We start from the raw sequence: 7374 nt of genomic DNA on the forward strand, positions 1-7374 counted from the left end.
CTGTCAATACTGAGTCATGTTTGCAGTACCCTGTCGACACCGTGCTTCTATAAGTGATGAATTTAGTGAGGTTGACCCAAATCGCTTTTTGGTTTTGAAAAGCATCGACGTTGTGCTCAGCGTGAACGAGTGCAATCGGCACGTGACTCATCCTGAGACAGAGCCATCCTTAGGTATGTCGAATACTGCAGTACATTCGATTATGAACTAACTTTTAGCTGCTGAAAAGATCCGTTCCCAATAGATTCTGCACAGTTTGACTGAAGCACAGAAACAGGCTCGTCTCAACTGTTGTAAGGAAATGCTTAAAAAATTCGACATAGGATACGCACAATCCGTATACAACATGAACTGGAGAGTGTAACTGTGTCATACTCGCCCCCCTCCTTATTTTTTTCTTATATTAGCATTTTCCCTGCAGCCTCGAATGCAAGCAGGTCCGAACATATATTTCACACCCTCCTCACCGGCCTGTGTGGCCGAGCGGTTCTAGGCGCTTCGGTCTGGAACCGCGTGACCGTTACGGTCGCAGGTTCGAATCCTGCCTCGGGCATGGATGTGTGTGATGTCCTTAGGTTAGTTAGGTTTAAGTAGTTCTAGGGGACTGATGACCTCAAATGTTAAGTCCCGTAGTGCTCAGAGCCATTTGAACCATTTTGAACACCCTCCTCCTTCCCCTTTCTCTATTCAACTATCCTCAAACATCTCAGTATCCGTCTCGTCCTTGTCCCTCCCGCTGTTCAGCCATGTCTGACTGCGCGTGTAGTCCCTGCAACACATTCCGATACGGATATATTAACAAGTTCACAAACTACAATAATAATTTTTTATAGCTCAGGGACTGTTGGAAGAAATAAGTAGATACTTGGCTCTTGAAAGTTACGATATTTCCGATAAATCTATCTGTCTTCCATGTATATTAACTCTCTTTTCATTCTATGGCTAAATAGCAGGAAATAAACAGATTTTATCTATTTTGTAGAATATGCCGTCCTGATTTCATTCTATGGCTAAATAGTATGAAATAAATTGCATTTATCTATCCTGTAGGTTATACTGCTCATGAAAGGATACAAGAGTGGCAGTGGCAGTGGAAGCAATGACGATCATAACAAAAATGAAGTGTCACGATCAACATCTAAAGGTGACGTGGAACAACACTCTGATTCAACAGAAATACCTTTAACTGTAGCAGTCCCTGTTCATAGGTCTAAAACAGGATCCAAAGACGATTCGGAAACTGCAATTAAACGCGACAGCATTGAAATCGGTCTGGATGGTTATTTTGGGCAATTTATCCAGACGGAGCTCTTACTAAATGATTATATATCTTCAAGGGTTTATGATTTTGAAGGAGATGCAAGCCATTTTAACAAAATTTAATCATGTTTGGTTAGACCTATGTCCATCACAGGTAGTATATTCCAAGTTACTAAAACGTGCCCTACGCAAGCACTGTGTTTTGTTTCCTCTTGTAACTGGCACTGTTAGGGATATGCTGGGATCATTTGTTATTAGGCCATTCACGAAATTCAAGAATATACGTGAAGACTGTCGGAAACATGTTAACAGCCCCAGCTGCAGCAAAAACTTTTCTTGAACAAGCACCTGTGGACGGTCCATCTGCGTAATGTGCATCAAAAAGTGATTAATGAAAACAGGCAGATAATTTCATCAATTCTTTCTTGTGCAGTTTTTTGCGGTACACACGATATGCCTCTTAAAGGGAAAAAGGCATATGAAGGTGTTTTACTACATTTATTAAATTTAAGAATCGATTCTGGCGACGACAAGTTAAGAAGTCATCTGGAAATGTGTCGCCCCAATGATACTTACACATGCCGAAAATACAAAATGAATTGATGAATTTATTTGGCGATGTTATTAGTGAAAATATGGCCACTGACATTAATAAAGAAATGTTTTACGCAGTCTTGGCTGATGAAACAGCAAGCGTACCCGGGAAGGTACAGTTATCAATAGGCGTACGATTTCTACGATGAAAGCGAAGTGAAAATCTGGGATGAATCTGTGGGTTTTGTAGAACTAAAGTCACAAAAGACTCAGCAATCGCCGAAGCAATTGACAGTTTCTTGACAAGTAATAATCTCCCGGGCCGGCCGGAGTGGCCGTGCGGTTCTAGGCGCTACGGTATGGAACCGCGTGACCGCTACGGTCGCAGGTTCGAATCCTGCCTCGGGCATGGATGTGTGTGGTGTCCTTAGGTTAGTTAGGTTTAGGTAGTTCTAAGTTCTAGGGGACTGATGACCACAGCAGTTAAGTCCCATAGTGCTCAGAGTCATTTGAGCCAATAATCTCCCGGCAGAGGATTATGTAGGATTTGGCTTCGATGGCTGCTCTCCAATGGCAGCCAGAGAGAGAGAGAGCGAGAGAGAGATAGAGAGAGAGAGAGCAGTGTACAAGCCAATTTCAGAAAGAAATATTATCGAGCCTCGTACGTTCATACTCTCCTTCAAATTTTTGTAGGTGGCAGGGGTAAAATACAGGGAACGAAAGGCTATTTACAATTTGTACAGAAACCAGATGGCAGTTATAAGAGTCGAGGGGCATGAAAGGGAAGCAGTGGTTGGGAATGGAGTGAGACATGGTTGTAGCTTATCCCCGATGTTATTCAATCTGTATATTGAGCAAGCAGTAAAGGAAACAAAAGAAAAATTTGGATTACGAGTTAAAATCCATGGAGAACAAATAAAAACTTTAAGGTTCGTCGATGACACTGTAATTCTGTCAGAGACAGCAAAGGACCTGGAAGAGCAGTTGAACGGAATAGACAGTGTCTTGAAAGGAGGATATAAGATGAACATCAACAATTGCAAAACGAGGATAATCGAATGTAGTCGGGTTAACTCGGGTGATGCTGAGGGCATTAGATTAGGAAATGAGACACTTAAAGTAGTAAAGGAGTTTTGCTGTTTAGGGAGTAAAATAACTAATGATGGTCGAAGTAGAGAGGATATAAAATGTAGACTGGCAATGACAAGGAAAGCGTTTCTGAAGAAGAGAAATTTGTTAACATCGAGTATAGATTTAAGTGTCAGGAAGTCATTTCTGAAAGTATTTGTATGGAGTGTAGCCATGTATGGAAGTGAAACATGGACGATAAATAGTTTGGACAAGAAGAGAATAGAAGCTTTTGAAATGTGGTGCTACAGAAGAATGCTGAAGATTAGATGGGTAGATCACATAACTAATGAGGAGGTATTGAATAGAATTGGGGAGAAGGGAAATTTGTGGCACAACTTGACTAGAAGAAGGGATCGGTTGGTAGGATATGTTCTGAGGCATCAAGGGATCACCAATTTAGTATTGGAGGGCAGCGTGGAGGGTAAAAATTCTAGAGGGAGACCAAGAAATGAATACACTAAGCAGATTCAGAAGGATGTAGGTTTCAGTAGGTACTGGGAAATGAAGAAGCTTGCACAGGATAGAGTAGCATGGAGAGCTGCATCAAACCAGTCTCCGGACTGAAGACCACAACAACACAACAACATTCATTGTTTAAGTTACAAACTCAATCTTATGATGAATGATGCAAATGCAGTCCCGTAAATTAGAATCGACCATAAGTCAGAAATGTGCTCCCAATTTATCACGAATGTGTGAGACGAGAGGGTCCGAAAAATACAAATCCATCAGACTATTTTCTCGGCATTTCCCAGAGGTTGTGAGAGCTCTAGAAAAATTGTCCGCGGAGGGAATTGTGCAACTTGAAAATATAAGTATCAAGTGCATTCAGCCATTATACAGCCAGTGTTCCTCTTAGCTTCACAAACAATGGCCAAATACTCGGCAGTTTTGGAACCAGTGGCTACTGTCCTGACATTATCGCGCTGAGGGAACACATTACAGGAGTACTTTACGTTCTCAGCAATGGTCGAAAGAAAGAAGACAAAAAAATTAGTGAATTACTTGGAAAAGCACAAGCCACTAAAGAGGAACCGGAAACAGAAATTGTTGTTCCACGCTTTGCTTATAAGCAAAAATTCAGATGCGGTCCGCTATCAGAAAGTGAGAGAGAATACTAATGACGTTTGCTGGTAAAACGATACATCGAATCACTCATGTCACCGTTAAATATTCGACTTTCACCAGAAAATGCTCCAGCTTTTGCTCTAAATAATATATCCCCAGAAGATGATCAAAACTAGTATAACAGAATTTCGTAAAAATGCAAAACTGTTTTTAAAAAATTATGGTTTGGATGACATTACCACAGAACAGGACCTATGGTAGAATTTATGGAGGAAAAATAATATACGTGAAGCTAAATTAAGGGAAATAGAAGTCGTTGACCTGTTTAACGAAACCAATAATGTCTCCCCCCCTCCCTCCTCTAGCATGAGAAAAGCGCTACGAAAATTGAGCAATATTCCATGCACAACGGTGACTGTGGAACGATCCTTGTGTACTCTTCGAAATGTGAAGACGTGGCTTCGAACCACTATGGGAGAAGAACGGCTCACTGGGTTGTGCCTGATGATTTTACTCCGAAATTTCGTGAAAGAAAACTGCGAGATGTTAGAAAAGAAGGTAACTGACAAATCTGCGGCAAATCCGAGAAGATTAATACTACATTAAAAAACTGTGTTGTTATGCAAGTGCAGTCTCATGTTTAAAATGTTTATTATATCCTCCGATATTTCTTGCTCAGATGAGGGCCGATATCTGATAGTAGTAGACTTCTTTTGGCCGAGAATACCCCCTTTGTCTGTGACTGTCTGCTTTCTACGTCCTCGTTGCTCTCTCTTTCATGTACTGCTTCACTTCCATTGTAGCAAAATTCCTTCACGTCGTTTACTTCCAGCTCTCCAATTTTGATGTTTAGCTTATGATTAATCTCAATTACCTCATTACTTTCGTTTTTCTTAGGTTAACTCTCAATCCATGGAATATGCTCATTAGTACTGTCATTCCACTTAGCATGTCCTGAAACCCCTCCTTATTTTTACTGTCGACAGCAATGTCATCAGCGAATGTTATCCTTGATAGCCTTTCACCCTGAATTTTAATCGAGCTACTGTACCTTTCTTTCATTTCTTTCATTGTTTCTTCGATGTATGGATTGAACAGCAGGGTCGAAAGACTGCACTTGCGTCTTACAACTTTTCTAATCCATGCATTTCGTTATAGGTCTACCAGTATAATTTTTCCCTCTTTGTTGTTCATATGTACACTATTCGTCTTTCCCAATAGCTTACACAAATTTTCCTGAGTATTTCTAACACCTAGTGCCATTTTAATCTCCCAAACGTGTTTTATTTGTCGACTTATCATATAATCGTGGCCTGATTTTGCTAAAGTATTGCTTCCTTTTTTAAACGCAATGTCGTAACTCTGTTTCCGAAAGTCAAACTGAGCATCATCTAACAGATCCTCAATTTTTCCCCATTCCTCTGTATATTATCCTTTTCAGCAGTTTGGGTGCATGAGTTGCTAATTTGATTGTCCCTTGCTATCTCCTGGATTGTGTGGATGAAGTTTTTTTGAAAGTTTTATAGTATGTCTCTAAACTCACAGATTCTACAAACCACCATACCCGATCGCAAGTGTTCCAGAGCTCTGTTAAACTCTGACCTTCCCCTCGCAAATGCCTTCAGTCTACCTTGTCCAACTATTCGATCTGTCTCTTAATGTTGGTGCATTTGCCTTTAATTTCACCGAGGGTGGTTTGACTTTTCCATATGCTGGGTCAATGCTTCAGACGACCAGAGCTTTATTGATTTCTCGAAATTTTTCCTGCAACCATTTTGCCTTGAGTTCCCTTCTCTTCTGATATAGTGCATGGGGGCTTAATAAAATTAAAATGCAAATAATTTTAATTTCTGCTTTAGTATTAGTCTGTCCGATTACGAAGTCTCGTAACGGTTGGCCCTGACTAGTATTATTACGCTATCTGACTGCATAGAACAACAACAAAGAATGAAATGAAAATTTTCATTAACACAATTAATTAATTAAGTCCCCAGCAACTATAAAACCTACGAAACCAAAGCACAAGTGTAACTGTTCTGCGTGTGGAAGTATGACTCAACGTACGCATCTGGCACGGTTCTTCTTCAATAACACAAGAAATTTTAAATATCATTTATACTGAATTAATTAAAGAAAATAAAAATACCATAATTACTCAAGAAAACCAGAATTACGCTCTAATACAAGAACACAAGCCAGATGCTTTGTTGACTGAACCTGTAATGACGCATTATTTAAAACATGGAAATAATGAAAAATAAATCAAGTTTCGTTACCTTCATATATTGACCAAAATCACTCTAATCATTACAATATATCTCCACACCGACTCGCTATTACCACATCTCAACAAGAACTTTTCAGTATCACATCTCAGCAAGCACTCCCTACTAGCACATCTGAACACGAACTGACTACTACGAGTCCTCGACAAGCACTGACTTCTAGCACATCTCAATAATGACTGTGCCAGTGGAGGCGGCGGAACAATGCTCTCTAGCGATCTCTGGCGCTGTGGCTCAGTGTAGCCACCTTTCATATGCCCTTCCTCCACGGCTAGAATTTGATGGTATTTTTGCCAGCATTGGTGGTGAAAATACCACCAAATTCGTCAAAAAATACAGACAAAAATAAAAGATAATATTAATACGTAAACATCATATAACTAAATAAAATTTTGGCTTTGCACTGACCTTTCAATAACCTATTATATAGAATACAGTAAGCAATACAAATTCTGTCATACATGTGACTTTACATAACAGTTTACACAAGTATTATGTGGTTAAACAGTTCAATCAATAGCGTCAGCAATGACGAATATGTGCAGGTAAGAGTCTCTTAACTTTTCACAAACAGTAATACACAAAAATCAGTTTATACAAATATTCACATAAACGCTTTCCATAGCCCAAGAATAAGAAGTTGACAGTTCCAGCAGTAGCACCCAGCAATGGTCAACAGGTGCAAATACCAATAAGTAACATTTTTTCAATATAAGCAGTCCATCAGTGGCACCCAGTAATGTTGATCAGGTGCACACAGCAACAGGTGACTCCATTTCAGTAGAAGCAATCCATCAGTGGCACCCAGCAATGTTGAGCAGGTGCAGACATCAACAGGCGACATCTTTTCAGTAGAAGCAGTCCATCAGTGGCACCCAGCAATATTGAGCAGGTGCAGACACCAACAAGTAACACCATTTCAGTAGAAGCAGTCCATTATTGGCACCAGCAATGTTGATCAGGTGCACACAGCAACAGGTGACTCCATTTCAGTAGAAGCAATCCATCAGTGGCACCCAGCAATGTTGAGTAGGTGCAGACACCAACAAGTAACACCATTTCAGTAGAAGCAGTCCATTATTGGCACCAGCAATGT

The 7374-nt window shown here is 40.2% G+C and overlaps 1 non-coding gene across 1 annotated transcript; it reads left to right on the forward strand.

Annotated features, from left to right (window-relative positions):
- Nucleotides 1–469: 469 nt before the first annotated feature.
- Nucleotides 470–553, forward strand: Trnap-ugg (transfer RNA proline (anticodon UGG)). The gene has a single exon. It is a non-coding gene; the product is annotated as a tRNA-Pro (tRNA).
- Nucleotides 554–7374: the final 6821 nt, after the last annotated feature.

The sequence above is a fragment of the Schistocerca nitens genome, chromosome 1 (genome assembly GCF_023898315.1).
Source record: "Schistocerca nitens isolate TAMUIC-IGC-003100 chromosome 1, iqSchNite1.1, whole genome shotgun sequence".
Lineage (NCBI taxonomy): Eukaryota > Metazoa > Arthropoda > Insecta > Orthoptera > Acrididae > Schistocerca > Schistocerca nitens.